The following is a 21,540-nucleotide window of genomic DNA, read 5'->3' on the forward strand; positions in this document are numbered from 1 at the left end:
GAGAAGGCATTGAGCTCACCTGGGAGTGAAGCATTGCTGTCTCCTATAGTGGATTTAATTTTGCAGAAGGTTATGTCATTTAGGCTCTGCTACAGCTGTCAGGTATCCTTCATTGTTTCCATTCTCACCTGGAATCTCCACTTTGCCTGGGAAATAGCTTTCCTTAGGTGCAATGGGGAATACATTTGGGGAAATTTGGTTTTTGTCCTGTTTAACCTCAGTAAATCCACTGAAAATTTATCCTATTTCAGAAAAGCCAAATTTATTCAGAAAGAATGATTTTGCAAAAGTTCATTGGAACATGAGATAAAAATATTAGCAACCAAACAACAAAAATTAGTCCAGTTAATTCTATGCAAATTGATAAACAATCTAGTGTGTCCCTGGTGCAAAAAAAGGAAGTTCCTCAAACCAGATGACTGAACATTTCAGATTCCTGTGGAAATTAGTCTAAAAATTCCATTAGCTACAAAAAGAGCAACTGTTGAGAGGATGTAAAGGCAGCTGAGGATAATAAAAGCTTGGATTATAAATGCTAAAATGGAAATTGAGAAAGGGTGATTATCATTTGTGGTTATCAAACGTGTCCATCAGGATGCATTATTGAATGAAACAAAACAATAAAGGCATAATTAATCCTTGCAGAGATTTTTCAGGACCAGTTAGGCTGGGAGGTAACGGAAGTAGAGGTGCTGACGTGCTTTCTTCACAATGCCTGAGTGTGTTGGGTGATCCGAGATTGTGACTCCCAGGAATTTAAATTTTCTCACCCTCTCCATCTCTGATTCCCCAGTGACTACTGGTAAAGGTTCCATTATTGTCACTTAATACTACATTTAGAATGCAGTGGGCAGAGGGTCCCCACTTTGGCAAGCACCTTTCATAGAAACGAGGCCCCAGCAAAGAATGAACTCACTACCCTTGGCTTACAAGTGCTCTAATCACTGAGCTATCAGAACCTCACAGAAAGGAGGTTCCAGCAAGGAACAAGCTCACAACCCCTGGTTTACAAAACCAGTGCTCTAACCACTGAGCTATTGGAACATCCTGGATTATACACCTCTGGTTTTCCCCTCCTAAAGTCCACAATCAGCTCCTTGGCTTTGGTGACATTGAGTGCAAAGTGGTTGTTAGTGCACCATTCAGCCAAGTTTTCAATCTCCCTCCTATATGCTGACTTATCACCCCCTTTTATTCATTCATTATAGATAATGAAGTAAGTTGTTGTTTGGCATAGACTTTCATGATACAAAAGTCACTAGTTATAGGAATAGTAAGCTCAAATGCTTCAATGCTAGCAACTGCCTCAGCCAAGGTTAGGTCAAATTTCTGATGCATTTACCTGATGCACCACAGGGAAGCCCCTAAACATATTTGTAAAGAGGCTTATGTATTTCTACTTTAAAATAAACATACACAAATACTGACCATTCATGATCCTTTCTGGAAATCCCATAGTGCTTATCAGCTGATGGAATTATGGAATCATTGAGCAACACCAACTCATCCATGTCAACCAAGCTGGCATTATGGGCTTGTCCCATTTGCCTGCATTTGGTCCAAATCCTTTGAAGTTCTTCCAATCCCTAAATCTGTCCAAATGTCTTTAGAACATACTGTAGTTATTGTGCCTGCTTCCATGGTTTGCTCTGGCTGCTCATTCCAGCTATGGCCCACACTCTATATGATAAAGTTGCCTCTCAGGTCCCTCTTAAATCTCCTCACCTTAAACCTATTCCCTATAACTTGAGTATTGTCTATCCTGGAAAGACAGTGCACATTCACTTCATCCATGCCCCTCACAATTTTGTAATCTTTTAGACGATCATCCCTCAACCTCCTTCTCTTCAACCTTTCTAACATCTCCCCATAATCAAGCCCATCAATCTGTTGGAATTCCTGTGTATCCCTACCAATTTATCAATGCCCGTCCTATTGCTGGGTTACTAGGACTGACTGCACATGTTACACCAAGTATGGTCTCAGCAATGCCTTGCACAACTGAATCATAACTTCAAGATTCGAGATTCTGTTATTGTCATGTAATAATACAGAAAATATAATATTACACAAATTTCCTTTAGTCTGCTGTAGTCACTATTAGTATTGCCAATCACCCTTTACAGTAAGAGAAAGAGAAGCAAAAGAGGGTCCCTTTAGAGTCACTGAGTGTCCATGGATTCACCTCTGGTGCTCCTACAGCCTCTGCAGCTGCACAGACCCCCATTCTATCCATTGGTGAACCAAACTCCAGATTCAAACCCTCTAGAAGCCTGGTTCCAATACATGGTTTTCATGAGCCTGTCCCCAGAAGGCTGCAGCCTGTGGGGGTCCTTTGACTGCAAATTGTCAACAGTCTGCAGACTGTGTGGTTTATTCAGCTGCTGAGCCCCTCGCTGGTCTTGGTGGGTCATCTCCTTTACTTCTCCTTCTCACCAGAGGGGAGGGGGTTGTTTCCCCTGATTTCTGTACCTTGTGCCAGTCCACTGCTCCCCTGGAGTCTGCAAGCCCTCGAGGCTGCTGCCAGTACTGGTGCTGCCATCTTGGGCACAGACCTGTCGTTGCAGGATTTTAAATATAGACACTGTTGGTTCCTCTCACAGGCCATTCTAAAGCCTGTACAAAGCTGTCAGCATTAAAGCCAGCCTCCGCTCCCTGCTCTCCCCGGGTCTACACCACTGGCATCACTTCTGTTACAACAGTTCCAGCAGCATTGCCATTTTTTAAAAAACTTTTGTACTCCATACCCTGTCCAATAAATGCAAACATACCAGATGTTTTTTTTTTAACCACTTTGCCCACCTGAGTCACAACCATCAGAGAACTATGGACTTGTACCCCCATAACACTCTCCAGGGTCCTACCATTTACCATTTAAGTCCTTCTCTGGTTTGACTTACCAAAGTGAAAGTTATCAAAGTTTTCCATTCCACTCTTTGCTTCACCTTTCTAAATGTCTATACCCTGTTGTCAGCTTAGCTATCTTTCCTCACTCTCCATTACACCACTAGTTCTGGTCTCATCACAAATTTACTAATATGCTAACTATATTTCCATTCAAACCATTAATACAGACAACAAATAACAGTGGACCCAGTATCGACACCTGCAGGTGGTGCTGATAAACTGGACCTGTGGGCCTGTTCCCATGTTGTAAGACTCTATGACTCCATGGCTACTGGTCACAGTCTTCCAATCAGAAAAAAAAACATCCTTCTACAACTACCCTCTGGGCCAGTTCCTCTTTGGTCCCATATGATCTAATCTTCCAGACTAACCTGCCATGAGGGACCTTGCCAAAGTCCATGGACAATTTCCACTGCCCTGTCCTTATGGATCCTCTTTGTCATCTCTTCAAAAAACTCTTTGTCAAATTCTTGAGACACAATCTCTCACACACGAAGCCATGCTCCAGTCAGTCCTTGACTATTCCATGCTGGTAGATCATATCCATCAGAATCTCCTCCAGCAATTTTCCAACCATTGATGTCAACTTTGCTGGCCTGTAATTGCCTGGCTTGTCCTTACTGTCCTTTTGAATAACAACACAACATTTGCCATCCTCCAGTCTTCTGGGACTTCACCAGAGGACAAAGGTGATGAATGTACCTCAGCTTGGGCTCTTCAATGGCTTCTATATCTTCCCATAAAGTGCGAGGATGCACTTAACAAGCCCTGGGATCAATTCAATTTAATTTGCTCCAGGGGTGCCAAGATCACCTCATTGGTACTTTGTATATGGTCCAGGACATCACAACTAAGTTCCTTCAATTCCTTTGTTTCCATGATCCTCTCTTCAGTAAAGTCTGATGAGAAAGAGTCATTCAAAATCTCCCAGGGCTTCACACAAAGATGGTCATATTAATCTTTAATGGAATCAATTCTCTCCCTAGTTATACCCTATTACTTTTAATATACCTTTAGAATCCTTTCTGCTAGCTCCATCTCATCTTCTGATATCCCACTTAATTGCCCTCCTACAATTTTTATATTCATCAGGGGATTCATAGAATCATAGAAAATAGGTGCAAGATGAGGCCATTCAGCCCTTCATGTCTGCTCCTCCATTCAATATGATCATGGCTGATCACACAATTCCACTATCCTATTCCTAATTTCTCTCCAGACCTATTGCCCCTTTAGCTAATAATGACATATCCAACTCCCTTGGAAATAGATCTAAAAAATGGCCACAGCAACTTTCAGTGGCAGGGTTTCACAACCCTCTGAATGAAGATCTTTCTCCTCATTTCCATCTTAAATGGCCTACCCCTCATCCTTAGACACTTCTGAATATTCTGAAATGTCTGTGTTCCTCCACAAAAGTGGCCTCCCCTCCATCACCATCAACTCAACCCTCACCCGCACCTTCTCCATTTCCTGCTCATCTGCCCTGGTCCTCTCTACCCCCAGTCGCAACAAACACAGGATTCTCCTTGTCTTCACCTACCACCCCATCAGCCTTTGCATCCAACATATTATCTCTGGAATTTATGACACTTACAACAGGATCCCAAAACTAGACACATATTCCCCTATCCTCCCCTTTCTGCCTTCTGTAGGAACCATTCTCTTCATGACTCCCTCGTGCACTCATCCCTCCCCATCAATCACCCCCCCGCAGCTCTTTCCCCTGTGGCTGGAGGAGGTGCCACACTTGCGCCCACACCTCTTCCCTCACCACAGGGGTCCAAACTGGCCTTTCAAGTGAAACACTTCACTTGTTTATTCGCTGGACTGATTTACTGCATCTGGAGTGACCTTCTCTACATCGGAGAGACTGAGCACAGACTGGGAGATCACTTTGCTGAGAACTCTGTCCGCACCAGTGACAGGGATCTCCCAGTGGCCAACCATTTCAGTTCTGTGTCACACTCCCATACTCAGATGTCAGTCCATGGCCTCATTTATTATCCCTCCAAGTCATGCGTAAGTTGAAGGAACAACCCTTGGTTTTCCAATCTGGGCCCTCTCCAGCTTTCATATCGACTTTCCCAGGTTATGCTAACCTGATCTCCTTTCCCCCTTCCTTCTTTTCCCCAGCAGCTCTCAACCCCCTTCCCTCTCTATTCACCAAGTCATCCCTCTTCCCCTTGTTTGTTGTTGTGTCCTCCCTCCCTTCTTCACCTATTACCTCCTGCCTTTGAGACCACTGCTCCCTTTACCCCTTTATTTGGACGACTGCCTACATTTTTCCATACCTTGAAGAAAGGCACAAGCCGGAAACTTTGGTTATGCACCCTTTTCTTTGCTATATAAAGGACACTATTTGACCTGCTGAGTTTCTCCACCATTGTGTTTTTACTTCAACCATGGTGTCTGCAGACTTTGTTTTGCATCTTTAGATACTAACCCCCTTGTTCCAGACTTCCCCAACATTGAATACATTCTTCCTTCATCCAATCTGTGTTCTAACAGAGTTTTAGTCCCAATAAGTTCCCCTCTCATTCTTCTGAATTTCAATGAATATAACCCTGGTGGATCCAGCCTTTCTTCATATGTCAGTCCTGCCATCCCACTAAACAGTCTCATGAACCTTACTCACTTACTGCTCAATAGCGAGAATGTCTTTCTCAGACTGGGAGACAAATGTGCACACAATACTCAAGGCACGACCTCACCAAAGCCCAATACAAATGCTGTTAGATCTCCCTCTTAACTTAAAAACCTGGCTCTAAAGACCAACATTCCATTTGCTTTCTTCATGTCTGCTATTCTTGCTTTCCAGTCTTCAATGACTGATACACAATGACACCCAGGACTTGTTCCACCTCTCTATTTATTAATTTATCACCACACAGGTAATAGGTTGCCTGTTGTCATTGACAATAGAATGGATAGTTAGCTTAAGTCAAGTGTGGGTAACCTTTTTTTTAAAACTCACATTCCACCTTAAGTATTCCCCATGCTGTAAGTGCTCTGTGATAAGTAAGGGATTGCTTAAGGTGGTGGAAAGAAAAAGGGTTTTTTTTTGTTAATGCTGGTAGGATTTTGGTGGCGAATTGCAAAAATTTTTCAGAAGCCTGGACTTTGATGAATGTTTATGTACCGAATGAGGATGATTAAGTATTTATTACAGATATTTTTTTAAAATTTGAACCAATTGAATGGAAATATTTTAGTGGGAGGGGATTTTAATTGTTGTTTAGATCCTTTGTTGGGTTAATCTCCAAAGACTTTAAAGAGAACTAAAATGGCAAAGAGAATTATTGAGGTAATGAAGGATTTAAATTTGGTGGAAATATGGAGAAAATTGAATCCTACTGAAGAAGATTATTATTTTTAATCTGCACGGCATAATTCATTTTCTAAAATTGATTTATTTTTAGTTTCAGCTCAATTGCAAGGTAGATTTATACAAGTAGAGTATAAAAGTAGAACATTGTCTGATCACTCGTTGTTGGCTTCTTGTTTGAGCATCGAGAAGGTAGGAAATACTAATCGTTGGAGATATAATGAGATGTTATTAAAAAGACCTGAGTTTATTAAATATATTAGGGAACAAACTACTTTTTATTTACAAATGAATCAAGATTCAGTTCAGAGTAAATTTGTTTTATGGGATACTTTAAAAGCATATTTGAGTGGTCAGATCATTAGTTATACAGCTAGAATTAAAAAATTAGAATTTGGAAAAAGAAATTGAAAAGTTAGAAAAAGAATTTCAGAAGAATTCTACTGAAGATATTAAGATACATTTATCGAAATTAAAATTATGATATAATATTTTGCAATCATATAAATATGAAAAAAATGATTCAAAGATCAAAAGAGCATTATTATGAGTTAGGTGAAAGACCACATAAGGATTTAGCTTGGCAATTAAAAATAGAACAAGCATCAAGAATAATTAATGCAATTAGGAAAGATTCAGAGATTACTTATAAACCTCAGGAAATTAATGAGGAATTTTTTAGATTTTATAATGAACTTTATACATCTGAAAGTAGACAAAATACTGAGCAAATTGATTTGTTTTTGGCTAATTTAAATTTGGCATTATTGACTGGGAAGGATATTAATGACTTAGATAGTCCTTTTACAGAATTGGAATTAATGGAAGCATTGCAATCAATGTCAGGAAGAAAGTCCCCGGGTGAAGATGGGTTTACAGTAGAATTTTGTAAAGAATTTAACGATTGGTTGTTTCCAGTTTATATGGAAGTTTTGAACGAGGCAACTGAGATGGGTTCATTTCCAGAATTGTTTTCAAGGGCGTTGATTACTGTTATTCCAAAGAATATCGTTATTAAATGAAGATTATAAAATTGTTGCAAAAGTATTAGCTAACAGATTGGCTAATTATTTGCCAAAATTAGTACATATTGATGAAGCTGGATATATAAAAAGTTGATATTCAGTTGATAATGTCACTAAATTGATTTTTATAATTAATGCTGCTAGACAACAAGCTAATCAACCAATGATAGTGGCATTGGATGTGGAAAAGGCTCTTGATAGGGTTGAGTGGAAATTTTTATTTAAAGTTTTAGAAAAATTTCAATTTGGACCATTCTTTACTACTTGGGTTAAAGCTTTATATACTAATCCTTCAGCACAAATAATGATGAATGGTCTGATTTAATCGGCTTTTACATTATCTTGATCAACTAGACAAGGTTGTCCCCTTTCACCAACATTGTTTACTTTGGTAATAGAACCTTTAGCTCAAGCTATTAGACAAAACTTTGACATATTTAACATATTCTAAAGAATCTTTGAGGGTGCTGCAAAATTTATTACATCAAGATGGCATACTGTCAGGTTATAAGGTTAACTGGGAGAAGAGTGAAATATTGCCAATATCAAGTGAGGATTATTTAGATTGTAGACAGATTGCTAAATTTCAATGGTCTGATAAGATTAAATATTTAGGAGTTATAGTTAATAAAGAATATCAGGACTTATATATTTTGAATTATATACCTTTGTTGAACAAGATTAAAATTGATTTATAGAAATGGAACGATTTGCCATTAATTTTAATTGGGAGACTAAATTGTATAAAAATGAATATTTATCCTCGTATACAATATCTTTTTCAATCTATTCAATGTGTGATCTCAAAGAATTTTTAAAATAATTAAATAAAGTGATTTTATTATTTTTATGGAAAGGTAAATTATCTAGGGTTTCTATGCATAAATTAACGAATGGGGTGGACTTCAATTACCACTTTTTCAAAATTATTTTGAAGCAGCACAGTTAAAATTCTTTAATAGGTTGTTTGATGTTCAACAACCACCTGTCTGGGCTAAAGTCGAATTGGATCAAATTTCTGAAAAAGAAATGAGTCAATTTACTCATAAATGAATCCCTTATTGTTACAAAAATATAAATTACCAGTATTAAGACATATACTGGATATTTGGTATAAACAGGATCAACTTATAGACTCTAAAGGGAAAATTTCAATTAAATCACCATTGTATCAGAATAAACTAATTCAGTTTTCTTTAAATAATCCTTATTTGAAAAATTAGAAACTGAAAGGAATTAGTATTATATCAGATTGTTTTGAGGTGGGTAAATTTTCTACATTTAATATTTAATATTTAATACATTTAAGATTATAAGAGAAATTTGGTATTTCTGCAAATTCTATTTTGGCTTATTATCAAGTTCAAGATTTTTTGCAAACACAATTTGCTAAGAATTTAATTTTGCCAAGTCAATCTAAGTTAGAGATTTTAGTAGTTGACAATGAAACAAAAGGATTTATATTGGATATATATAGGATGCTGCAAGAAAAGATGGATAAAGTTGGGCTATATAGGACAAAAGAGAAATGGGAGAAAGATTTAGATATTGAATTGTCTTTGGAGGAATGGTCAAATATGTGTATTGATAGTGTTACAAAATTAATTAATGTAGATATTGTGATATAGAGAATTTAGGTTAAAAAGACTTAAGTTAAAATGTGATGATTAATCATAAACAGGGAAGCCAGAATGGACAGAGAGTTTACTAGCAGTCAAGGACAGAAGGAGCTGCTGAATATGTTTTTTTAAACCTATCTTTTCATGGTCATAGTGAGAGACATGCAGGAGACAAAGGATTGATAAGAAGTGTGAGAAACAGAATTCAGTGAATGTAGAGTTCACAGCGTACGTAACGAACGTGATAATTAATAATGCAGTTATACTTAGAATGTTTTTGTAATACTAACCAATTAAAACAGTATTAATAAGAAGGGGAAGGGCAAATAATAAAGGTATAAAAATCAATGCACTGTATGTATCGGGGCTTAACTGGTGAGAAACCAGTTGAGTCCAACTCTGCAGACTTGTAAATAAAGCTTGTCGTGTCATCAGTTTTAAAGAGACTCATGTGTGAGAAGTTTTATTTCTGACAAATGGGGGCTCGTCCGGGATATACACTCCGGCCGTGAGGGGAGGCGAGAAGAGGGACATCGGAGGCGGTGCACCCCGCTGAGTTCAGCGGCTCCTAGTCCCTTGCTCGTCGCTTCGGGCGGCTTGAGCGAGTGGTATCCGGACAGGGTGACACGACAAGACGGAGAGGAGAAGGGTGACGGTTCAATCCCCGGGAAGACACTGGTAAGTGACGACTTACGATTGTGGTGTGGGGATTGGGTAACAGGTGTAACGGGATACACCTGTTTGGATAAAAACCTAACGGAATAGATTAAGTATAGATCTTTTGTCGTTGTGTGAGAACCCTGTCGCGGGACTCTAGGATAGACCCCAGGGAAACCTCGGCGGTAACCGAAGGAGGGACAGCACCTCCGACGAAGTGCCGAGAAGAGAGGGGTCAACCCCAGGAAAACCTCAGCGGTAACCGAAGGAGGGACAGCACCTCCGACGAGGCGTCTGAGAGGAAGGGAGTAGGGTCCAGAGCGAGAGGGTCCTCAGCAACGATAAACAGATCTAGGTGGGAAAATGGGAGGATCAAAATCTAAGGGCTCGTCTGAAAATTCAGGACAATTCCTGGGAGTACCCCTTGACAGCCCTTTGGGGAGAATGTTTGAAAATTGGGATAGTAAAAGATATCGGGACAAAAACAAGAAAAAGATGGTCCAATATTGTCTCCTTTGGTCAAAACAACCTATTAAAGGTTCCTCGGTCTGGTGGCCGAAATTTGGATCTGATGAGGATTGGGTTAGACAAGCATTAAACATATATGTAAATTCGAGACCAAAGGTGAATCAAGAAGAGTCAGCATATGCATTTTGTTGGGTTCCCTGGCCAGGATCCTTAACAGAATGTTTTAAATTGAGAGTGGCAGGAGAAAAGAAATGGGAACCTCTGGACAACCTTCCCCCTCCTTATATTCCCCCGGTGCCTACTGCGCCCGAGGAAAGCTTATTACCGGAGGGGAAAGGTGATGAATCTGATTGCCCCGAAGGGGGCCGGGATAAAAAGGATGAATTAAGGGAGTCGGACCCTAAACTTCCACCGGTAAACCGACCCTGGACAAGATCCCAGACTGGTCCAGGACCATCAAAGTTTTCAATAAACCTAAATCCCCTGAGAGAAGTTCCTATGGGAGGACCGGGAGGGGGAACGGGATATGTGAATGTTCCCCTAACTAGTACAGAGGTGCGAGGATTTAAGAAAGAAATGAAAAAGTTATTGGAAGATCCTATAGGACTGGCTGAACAGCTTGACCAATTCTTGGGACCAAACACATATACGTGGGAAGAGATGCAGGCAATAATGGGAACATTATTTTCACCCCAGGAGAGGCAGATGATTCGACGGGCTGCCCTCCTCATGTGGGAATATGAACAACCTGGGGACCCTAGACCCCATGAACAAAAATATCCCTTAAATGAACCCAGGTGGGACAAACGAACACCCGAGGGATTGGCAAGTATGAGACAATATAGAGAGTGGACAATTAAAGGGATACGGGAGGCTGTGCCAAAGGGTCACAATTTTACCAAGGCATTTGGGAACCACCAGGGGAAAGACGAGTCCCCTACTGATTTTTTGGAGAGGGTGAGAAAGAATGTCCAACAGTATGCTGGTGTGGACCCTAGTACACCAATGGGTGAACAGCTTATTTCTGACAGATATAGCATGGTTAATTATAATTTTATTCATCAATTATATTTGACTCCTGAGAAGATGAAGAAATATGGATTTAGTCTAACAGATTTGTGTTTTAGATGTGGAGAAAAGACAGGTACTTCTATGCATTGTGTATGGACATGTAAGAAAGTTAAATTTTTTGGGAAAAAGTTATTACATTTTTGAGAGATTCATTTACAATTGATTTGCAAATGAATCCAATGATGTGTTTATTGGGTGACATGAATGCTGTTACTTTGGGATTGGTTGATAAGCTACAATTGACATTTTTGTGGTTAGGGTTAGTGGTTGCAAGAAAATGCATAGCGATAACTTGGAAAAATGATGGGAATTGTGTGGTGGTACACCACCGGCCTACTGCAGGGGGCAACCTCTGTACCTGCAGGAGTGTAAGGGGACAGGACAACACCTAGCCGGCTGTCAATCAATCAGCCTGAATGGATCAAGCCCCACCTGGTCGGGTGTCAATCACCCTCCGGGATATAAGCCTGCGCCAGCCTCCTGAGGCCTCACTCAGAGTTGCTGCAGCCACAGCCAGCCTGGCTCTGTGGAAGTCTTTGTGGATTAAAGCCTATTGTACAGCAATTATCTTTGTATGTTTCTGATACTGGCTAACCGGGCACCACAATTTAATCCACAAAATATTCCCATGGCGGCTATGGAAAAACTCCTGTGCGTAGAGAGCCTCGAGGTCGACCCACGCCACCCAGAAGCCCAGACATGCATTGAGATCTGGCATCACGTGGTTGAGGCAATCATCGAGGCACACGAGGGTGACATCCTGGACTCTGATCAGAAAAGATTGGTCCTACTCTGGTCAAAGCTTAAATCCCCGTGCCTTCCAGATAACTAAAGGCTGTTCCACGTACAAGAGCACAATGGACACTCTCGAGAACTTGGACAAGCCCCCATGAATGCGGTCTGTGCAAGGTATCTCCTCAACACCTGAGCCCAGCAACCCGGGGAGACGGCTGAGTCTTAACGGGACATTTGCGAGAGTTGGCCCAACCATGTCTGGCTTAACCCGGGGTAGGTGCAGAGGAAGTCAAGAGGCTGATCCGGGACGCCTTCGTCCAAGGGCTATGTTCAAGGGCCATCCGGCAGAAGCTGCTGGAAGACAACATCTATGCCCTAACCAGGACTGTGGAAGTGGTCCAAACCCTGGAAGCAGCAGCCGTACACATCGAAGCCTTCGATTCCAGGTTCCCCCAGGCTCCTTCATGGCCCTCTCACACTGCTGCTGTAGCCCCAGGCCGAGCTGGGGAGGAGAAAGTCGATGCGGCAGGTGCCCGGCACCCCTGTAAGTACTGTGGGTCCTTGTGTGGGTCAGATTGACGATCGCGCCAAAACTGCCCAGCTAGGAACCAGTATTGTTCCCGATGCAGCAAGAAAGGCCACTTTGCAAAAGTGTGCCTCTCTAAACCTGCCAGCAGCTCAGCGGCACTCTATGACCACCCCACCTCCCCCGCGGACCCCCCCAAGTGCACGTGGCGGGCGGCAACATTGTCCCCGCGACGACTTCCACCTTCCGCGACTTCAATCGCGCAACATCCGGCCCCACCAGCGACCGTCACAGCGTGAGCCTTGAGCATCTACACCAGACCTCGCCCTCATCAGAGCCGCTCACTGAGAACTACAGTGACATCATTTGCGGCTCACAGTGTGACATCACCTCCAGCTGACATAACGACGTCACTGCCTGTGATGATGTCACTTCCCCTGCGCAGCGGAGATGGCTGGGGAAGGAGGCCAGCCATGCAGCGGACCCCCACGTGCCGCCGCCATCTTGGACCAGGCAGCGGCTGACAAGGAGGTCCCCCGAACGAAGTGGTCAACACGGGCGATGACCAGGCCATCCTACCGACACTCCTCAAGCCTTCGGAGGCCATCGGTACGCTGCATCTCACGACCGATTTCGACGTGGTCAAAACAGGCGATGACCAGGCCGCCCTATTGATGCTCCCCATCCTTCCGGATAGTGACGACTCCGACTCTGAGACGGCCCTAGTTGCCAACACACTGACCAGAGATATCCCCCACGATCTCGGGTGCTCGATGATGGACATGCGAGTCAACGGGCAGGTAACAAAATGCCTTTTCGACAGTGGCAACACCGAGAGCTTCATTCACCTGAGCGTGGTCCACTCCCTAAGGTTAAAGGTCCACCCCACCGCCTGCTCGATTGCCCTCGCCATCACGATAAAACCGCTAGTACCCTCGGTCGCTGCTCGGTCAATATAATGGTGGGAAAGGAGACTTACACAGGATACAGGCTTCTGGTCATACCCAAACTCTGCGCACCACTCCTCCTGGGCCTGGATTTCCAGAGCCACCTGCAGAGTGTCACCCTTGCCTTCGGGGGGCCCCAACCTCCACTCATATTGCACAGCACGTCAACCTACCAGCCCTGGCCAACCTGTGGCCTCTCCACACTGCGCATCACCCCACCGGCACTCTTCCCACATCTTGCACTAGCCTGCAAGCCGATCGCCGCCAGGTGGGCGGTAGTGCGCTGCAGACAGGGACTTCATCAAGGCGGAGGTGCAGTGACTCCTGGCGGAAGGCGTTATAGAGCCCAAGTCCTGGTGGTCAAAGGGGGAAGTAAGCCAAGGATGGTCGTGGATTACAGCAAGACCATTAATCGGTTCACTGAGCTAGATGCCTAACCCCTGCTGAGGATCGCCGACATGGTCATTGAGATAGCCCGCTACCGTGTTTTCTCCACAATTGACCTGAAGTCGTCGAAACACCAAATCCCTATACACCCGAAGGAGAAGCCCTACACTGCCTTTGAGGTGGATGGGAGTCTGTACCAGTTCCGCCTGTTGTAGTCTTAACTTTGTGTGTGTCTGATTCTGGCTAACAGCGCACCACAAATTGAATATACGAAAATGGCATAATGAACTGCAATCATGTTTATATTTGAAAAAAAACATAATTTGAAAAATAATTTTTTTTTGTTAAAATGTGGAGTTTATATTTGGATTGCATGGCTATTGATCCTAAGTAAAAGTTATGTAAAGGGTTGGTACGTCAATTAATTAATTTTAAATGTATAATTTTTTTTAAGGCTCTGAGGGGCGGGGTAGGAAGATGATGTAGTTACTAGAGAGAGGAAGGGGGGATTTTATCATCTTTACCGTTATTTTTTATATTTTTTTATATATATCTATATTTGTATTTCTTTTTTTGTAATATTATGCAAAATTCTTAAATAAAATTTTCAATAAAAGAAAAAGGTTTGAAATTCACTGATTTAATCGTACCGAATTGACCCATTACATGTACGGTTTCATAACTCCAAAGGAAATGGGCCAGTGACAATTTTTCTCAAGCAAAATATTTCAGTAACAGCTGGGTCTTGAACAGTGGTTCTCAACCTTCCCTTCCCACTCACATACACCTTAAGTAATCGCTTACCAATCACCCAGCCCCGATGGCATAGGGATTACTTAAAGTGGAATGTGAATTTAAAAAAAGTTTTCCCAACCCTGCTTTAAGGAACTATGGATGAAGAGGGATATTGATACTCCGGTGAGGAAAAAGAAGGCATCGATCAGTTTAAGTGAATAAGATTTAAGTGGTCTGGAACAAATAAATCCCTTGTTGAGTACAAGAAGTAAGCCAAAAAGTAAACCCCTGGGGGATTTATTACCTCTGATAGTGTGGACCCGAACATAATACACCACGATGTTGGAGTGACGTGCCAGCATAGATTGTTGTGGTTTTGGGTGGGCTAGGAAACCTATTACTTTTTAACTCAGATGTGCCAAGGTTGACAAGAAAGATAAGGATGATCTCATCAAAATATTTCTTCTGTGACCAGAGAGCACAGCCTTGGAATAAAAGAACATTTCTTTAGAATAGAGGTGAGGAGTTTCTTCAGCCAGAGGGTGGTGAATCTGTGGAATTCGTTACTAACTGATGGCTGTGGAGGCTAAGTCTTTGCTTACATTTATTTTTCAATCCCTTTATTGGTCTTTGTGAAAATAATAATATCAAATACATGGATACATATGATATAAAGTTCAGGTTAAAGTAAATTAAAATTACAGATAGTAAACAATGGTAAACAAGATACATATGATTCATGTTGTCAATAAAAAGGAAAAGAAAAAAGAAATCAAAAACTATAACTAATGTAATTTCTAACCCCAATCTATTGTCTGAGCAACTACAATTAGAGCCAGGCGTCAACTTCTAACTTCAATATTAATAGTTCAAAAAATGAAGGAAAAGGGAAAGATTTTTAATAAAAAGCATAAATAACTGATGTTGAAATTTTGAAAATAATTGAAAGAACTCCAAAGAGATTTTTTTTTTACTCATTGTAGTAGTTCAGCACCTAATTTTCTCTAGAGAGGGATACCATCAAATCCAATAATCATTGTGTATGTGTGTGAGGGACAACATTTTTCCATCACCTCAAAATGAGCTTTCCAGCAATCAGGGAAACAAAAGTGACTACAGGGATTGAAATAGAGTCAAAATTAAGTCCATTGGTCCACTCACTCCAAAGATAGCAATAAAAGGGCTTGGAGAGAGATTTATAACAAGAATAAAAGATAGTGCACTGTACTAAAGAGCTCTTGCCAGTTGAAACAAAGGGAGGGACTTAGCCAGAACATATAACCATATAGAACCATATAACAATTTCAGTATGGAAACAGGCCATCTTGGCCCCTCTAGTCCACACTGATTTAAGTGAACTCCACTAGAATCACCTACCTGCTCCCTGTCCATAACCCTCCAACCCCCTCACATCCATGTACTCGTCCAACCCTCTTAAATTACAAAATTGACCCTGCTGTAACCACCTCTTCCAGAAGGTCATTCCACTCAGTCACCACTCTCTTGAAAGAAGAAGCTTTTTCTTATGTTACTGCTAAACATTTGTCCCCTAACCCTTAATTTATGACCCCTCATTCCAATCTCACCTACCCTCAAGGGGAAGAGCCTATTCACATCTACTCTGTCTATCCCCTCATAATTTTACATGATATAAAGTACCTGCCTGAGTTGTACATTTATCACATTTAGAGGATACATTGGGGTAAAGTCGAGCTAAATGAACTTTGGAATAGTGGGCCCAATGGACTACTTTAATAAGGAATGTCTCGCAGAGAGAAGATGAATGTACGTTATTCAAAGTAGACTCCCATGTATCTTCAGGAAACAATTGTTGAAAGTCATGTTCCCAGACTTTCTTAACGTTAAAAAATAAAGAACTATCACTAAATCTCAAAAGCTGAAAGCACTCCTTTCTGATTAGGTCTAAAGTTATATACTTCCCAGATAAGATTAAAATCTAAGTCTTGGGAAGCCTCGATGTAAAGGATTTAAGAAACTCCTAATCTGTAAATGGCGAAAGAAATGTTGTGGAGGTTGAGTTGTTGTCTTGTAGCATTAATTATTGTAATTAATTTAGTAATATTATCAACTGAATATCTATTCTTAATAAATCCTGTTTGATCCATATGTACTAATTTCGGTAAAATATTTGCCAATCTGTTTGTTAAAACCTTTGCTACAATTTTATAATCTACATTCAACAAAGATATTGGTCTGTATGATGCTACTTTTAATGGATCTCTGTCTTTCTTTGGTATAACTGTTATTAATCCCCTTGAAAATGACTCTGGAAGTAAACCTGTGTCAGTGGCTTGGTATTATACCAATGTACATCGGTATATACCAGAAATAACAAATCATAAGAATTCTTTCGAACCATTACAAAATTTGTTCAAATGATATAGAGTAATATCAGGCTATAAAGTAAATTGAGATAAAAGTGAGATATTACCAATATCGGGTGGAGATTATACAGATTGTAAAGAACTTACGAAGTTTAAATGGTTGAATAAAATTAAGTATTTGGGTGTAATAAAGTTTATTAATATAAAGTTTATTGATATCGATCAACCTCCAATGTGGGCGAAGGCGGAGATGGATCAAATACAGAAAAGAACAATACATTATTTTATATATAAATGGAATCCTTTGCTTTTACAGCAGTATAAACTGCCGGTATTGAAACATTTGAGGGGAATATGGTATAAATGGAATCAGCTTATAGGATCAAAAGGTAAACTTTCATCTAAGACACCATTATATCAGAATCAGACAATTCAATTTTCTATGAATAATCCCTATTTGAAGGATTGGGAATCAAAAGGAGCGATATTAGTGGAGGATGGTTTTGAAACAGGTTTATTTCTTTTGTCTAATAGTCTTGAGAGAAATTTGGTATGTTACAAAATACTTTATTTGCTTATTATCAAGTATGAGATTTATTATTAGAATGCTTTGGTAGAGAGATAATATTATCTGGTCAAATGAAATTTGAGAGACTAACTGTTGATAAGGGGAAAAAGGGATTTGTTTCAGAAATGTACTTGTTATTACAGGAAAAGAAAAAGGTAGATATATTTAAAATAAAGGATAAATAGGAGAAGGATTTATCTATTCCTATCTCTGTGGAGGAGTGATCTGATGTGTGTTTGAATAGTGTTACGAAATTAAATAATGCACAATATAGTTTAGTTAATTATAACTTTCTCCATCAGTTATATTTAACGCCTGAAAAATTGAAAAAATATGGATTTAGTGGGTCAGATTTGTGTTTTCAATGTGGTAATCAGACAGGTACTTTTTTTACACTCGGTCCGGGAATGTAGAAAGGTTAAGCCCTTTTTGGAAAAAGTGATCAAATTTTTGCAAGATTTATTCCAAACAGATTTATATGTGGATCCATGGGTATGCTTAATGGGATACATGAATGCAATTATGGCAAATTTACGTTGGGAGAAAACTCAAATTGCATTTATTCGTTTAGGATTGGCGATGGCTAGAAAGTGTACAGCTGTAACTTGGAAAAATGGTATCGAATTGAATATACAAAGTTGTCACAATGAAATTCAATCATGTATTTATTTAGAGAAAATAGCGTATAATTTGCAAAATATTTATTCTTTTTTTATTAAGATGTGGAGTTTGGATTTGGAATGTATGGGTTTAGATGTTATGTAAAAGCCTTATATGTGTTGAAAGATGTGAATGGAAGGGAACACTGTACAACAACCTGTTATATGATATTATTGTGCTTTCTAATATAAGCTCTGTAGGGGGGAGGGTTATAAGGGGTTGGAGAGATGGGAGGGGGAGTGGGGTAGTAGAAAAGTACATTTCTGATTATAGTTTGTTTTTTTTTGTTTTGTAAAATTCTTAAATATACTTTTCCAAAAGAATGTTGTGGAGGTTGAAAGGTTCTTTATTTGTGAGGTTATGGCCCTAATTCTGCTCCAAAGTCTTTTAACCTAAGAGACAAATAAAATATAATTTGTCCACAGCTAAGAAACCATATTTGCCATCTTTGAAGCTATCTTGGATTTGCTTTTGTTTCCCCAACCTACGAATACAACACCAGATCCAGCTCCAACAATGTCATCATTTGCAGACGATACAACAGTATTTCACCTCATCAGCAACAACGAATCGACATACAGAGAAGAGATGGAATATTTTGTGTTATGGTGCAAGAATAACAACCTGAATCTCTACATGGACAAGATGAAAGAGATGATCTGGACTTCAGAAGGACCAGGCATGTCAGAAGCTTCACTTCCTCAGGAGTTCGTGAAGGTTCGGTAGGACATTGGAAACCTTGGCAAATTTCTACAGATGTGTGGTGGAAAGTGTGCTGAACGGATGCATCATGGTCTGGTATGGGGGCACCAATACCTCTGAGCATAAAACAAAAGGTAGTGGCCACAGCCTAGGATATCACAGGCAAAGCCCTCCCCACCATCGAGAATATCTCTGGGGAATGCTGCTGTTGGAGCAGCAGCAATCATCAAGGATCCACATCACCCAGCACATGCTCTGTCCTCGCTGCTACCATCAGGAAAGAGGTACAGGTGCCACAAGACTCATACCACCAGGTTCAAGAACAGCTGCTAACCCTTCACCATTAGACTCTTCAACAATAAATTCAATCAGGGACTCATTTAAGGACTTTTACTTTTGGACTATTGATTGTTTTCTTCTCTGTATCGCACAGACAGTTTGTTTATATTTCTTTATTTACTCGGATGTTTACATTGAGTACAGTTTTTTTTTGCAGATCCAATAAGTGGCAATTCTGCCTTGACCACAGGTAAAATAAATGCATGGCTGTGCATGTGATGTTATGCATGTACTCTGACAATAAATCTGAACTTTGAATATTGAACTTTTGAACTTTAAACGACCATCCCCACAACCTAACAGTAACTCGATAGTGGAGAGTAGAGAGAACCAAGTTTCATAGAGTCCACTTTGAAAATTACTTATTCTGGACACACATCTCTTCACTTCTCAGGAAGACATAGCAGCAACTGCACTTCCTGAGAAGACTGAGGCGGGTCAGGGTACTGGCCACCATCCTGTTAACTTTCAACAGGAACTCTATCGAGAGCCTCCTGGCCGGCTGCATCACAATGTGTTATGGTCCCTATAGAACATTGGATTGGAGGTCAATCCATAGGACCATAAGAGCAGCTGGGAGGATCATTGAGGTCTCCCTCCTCCCCCATCAACGTTATCTACCTGGATTGTTGTCTGAAGAGGGTGAGCAAAACCGCTGAGGTCCCCTTCCAACCAGCGCACAGCACCTTTCGGCTACTCCCGTGAGGAAAGTGATGCAGAATTACCATAAGCTTCTTTCCACGGGCAGACTGGTGAACTACTAATGAAATGCTCACACTAACCCTTGAGAGTTTACTATTTATTAAACAATATTTATATATTTTCATATATGTATATTTGTTCTGCATATGTACCGCTTGTCTGTATGTGTGTTATGTTTGGATAGGTTTTGCAGGTTTTTGCACTGAAGATTGAGGAATGCTGTTTCATCGGGTTGTACTTGAAACTTGAAGACACCATCTTGATCTGTCGAACCTTATCATCCACTGTTTGGATTTCTTTGCCTGACTTCAAAACATTGACCTTGTGTTGTGCAACCACTGCATTGTATGAGCTGGCTTGCTCCCTGATCTGGTGAATCCTCCCTCCCAGAATTCCCTATAAAGGCTGTTACGTCCAAACTCCTCCCTCAGTACCTGCCTTGGAACCGGGCCAGCAACATGTGAGATATGTTGATGTCTTAAGGTGATTAAAGCCTATTAATCCCAACTTTCTGTGCAATGTAGTTGATCGATAGCGCTACACCTTGAAAGTGGCAGCCTTGTTGAGGCTATGTGACACCTCCAATAAAGTGCCACATGTACAAAACATTGATACCCAAATGCATCATCGAATGGTAAATTGATTGAAAAAAAGCATGTGTTGCCAGAGCTGCTGTAATGGCAGCGTTGCCGCTGGTGCAGAGCCGGGAGAGCACAGTGCTGCTCCGCAGGGTTCAACCACCCGGTTTTAATGTCAATGGTTCTGTATAGGCTTTAAATGGCCTGTTAAAGGAGCTGACACTGTTTTTAATTAAAACTGTTCAACTGCGATGTCTGAGCACCAGATGGCGGCACCTATGCTGGGCAACAGCCACGAGGGTTTGCAGACTTCAAAGAAGCAGAGGACTGGCGCAGGGCACCAGAAACAGAGAGAACAGCCCCTGTTGAGAAGAAGCATAGGAGACAACCCTCCAGGACAGTGATTATGGCAGCAGACAAGCAAGTGCTCGGCACAGACACAGGCTGTGGGCTGTTGGAGACTGGCTCGTGGAGATCAAGTATGGGAACTGGGATTCAAGTGGGTACTGAGGGCAAGAAGGACTCCAGAAGGGCCTCAAGCACTGAAAGCTTCCTGATTGTATCAGAGGTTTGGATTTGGGTTGCCAATGGGTCGAACAGGGGTCTGTACAGCTGCAGAGGCTGTGGGAGGGCTGGAGGTGAATCCACGGACTGTGTCTTTTGAAGGGGGTCTCTTTTGTTTCCTTTTCTCTTATTGTATGGGGCACTGGGCAATACTAATGGTGCCTTACTACAGTTGAAATCAAATATTGTGCAATATTACATTTTATGAATTATTACATGACAATAAAGGACTCTTGAATCTTGAATAGAGTGTTGCTGTCAAAGGGAATTAATTAGATGAGTTGCACAAGACCAAGACTGAGTGTCTGGCTATTCACTATTCTCATTGATGGAATGTCCAAACAAAATAATAAAAACACAAAAAAGCTGGAGGAACTCAGCCGGTGTCACAGTGTCCATAGTAAGTAAAGATATATAACCAAGGTTTTGGGAATGAGCCCTCCCTCAATGTATAAGCAAAGACTAGGAAAGTGTCAGAATAAAGAGTGGAGACTGGCAAGGGGAGGAATCCAGACCAACAAAAGGTGTTAATTGGATAAGAAGAGAAGTGAGAATTTTCTTTGGCTCTGTGAAAGGAGACTGGGGGGTGGGGGGTTTGGAAGAGACAGACAGACAGAGGCAAAGACAAACCTGGGGGGACGGCAAGAAGAGGGGTGGTTGTTTAACTGAAACTGGAG

Source organism: Narcine bancroftii, chromosome 4, assembly GCF_036971445.1.
Source record: "Narcine bancroftii isolate sNarBan1 chromosome 4, sNarBan1.hap1, whole genome shotgun sequence".
NCBI classification, from domain to species: Eukaryota; Metazoa; Chordata; class Chondrichthyes; order Torpediniformes; family Narcinidae; genus Narcine; species Narcine bancroftii.